Consider the following 1,286-nt stretch of genomic DNA (forward strand, 5'->3'; position numbering starts at 1 on the left):
GACACATTTGAGTTAATTACAATATTCTATTAAAGAATATTTATATTTCAAAATAATATCTGTTTATCGATTACTTACTCCCTTTACGTCTTAAATACAAGCTCGAGGATTGTAAATAATATCTAATTTCGTGGTTATTTATAAAGTCTTTATATATATATATATATATACTTTTTTTTTCGATAATTTGTGTTTTCTAACAACGTTTGATTAAAAAAAAAGAACCTGACTCTTTAAAATGATAATATTACGAAACCACATATAAATAATATTTATTATCGTTATTAGTTGATAAACGCCTTTGGAAAATACGATGGATGGGCAACAACGCGATGTCCTTTTTCACCCTGCGCGTGAGGAGTAATGAAACGAAGCGAGTACAAAGTAATTTATAAAGAAAACAACAACTAGAGCAATAAAAGCAGCAGAGCGAATCACATGGATACAAAGCAAGAGGCTTACTCAAGTGTAAGAAGCGCAAAGAACAGGTTGAATAAATAATATTATATATAAACATCAAAGTGATATTTTTCAACCTAAAAGAACCACCTGGTAGCTATTTATGTAGTCACCATGTCTCGCTACTCGCTAACGAATATTATAAAACGTTGATACTAACTCAAACCTAAACAGAATTATCTGACAACTGTTTATATATCTGTCTTGCTATTGGCTTAAAGAATCATCTACATTTGTATCAGTTGGTGATCCTTAGAATGAAATTCCGGATTGTGAAAAACCTAGCCTTGTCACGACGACGTTGGCCTGTACAGTAAGATTGTTTAGCTCTGAGATTACTTACTTTTTAAGTATATTTATTTAAACTATGTATGCATCACACTGTTTGTGACTCCACAACTTTGTTAATTTGTTAATTATAAGTCTCTAATAGTATACGAGTCGCACGCGCGCGCGCGCCACACACACACACACACACACACACAAAGATCAATATTACAATTAATCGTATTAATTGTTATTATAGTTCCCCGTATATTTTACTTTTCTATTATGAAAAACGAGTGTTGTAAAAATAATAAATTAACATAATATCGTGTATAGCGAGTTGTGAAAAACCACAGTAAACGGAACAAACTGTCAGAAGTCTGATATTAGAGAAACTAGTTTCGACACATTCGTGTGTCATCTTCAGTCTCACGTTGTCTTCTGGCAGGAAAAACTGGTCAACTGGTCTGCTATACTGCGAATCTCACTTTAAAATATCGCCCCTTACGGCTAAACTAACAATCAGGTAGTCTAACTTCACTATATATATATATATATAT

General features: G+C 32.2%; 1 protein-coding gene across 1 annotated transcript in view; it reads right to left on the reverse strand.

Moving 5' to 3' along the window:
* Positions 1-1,286, reverse strand: part of LOC106464916 (MICAL-like protein 1) — a gene marked incomplete at its 3' end in the record, with an annotated part of 51,324 nt that overhangs the window by 45,589 nt on the left and 4,449 nt on the right. The window lies entirely within an intron of this gene.

This window comes from Limulus polyphemus, unplaced genomic scaffold, assembly GCF_000517525.1.
Source record: "Limulus polyphemus unplaced genomic scaffold, Limulus_polyphemus-2.1.2 Scaffold1781, whole genome shotgun sequence".
In the NCBI taxonomy this organism is placed as follows: Eukaryota; Metazoa; Arthropoda; class Merostomata; order Xiphosura; family Limulidae; genus Limulus; species Limulus polyphemus.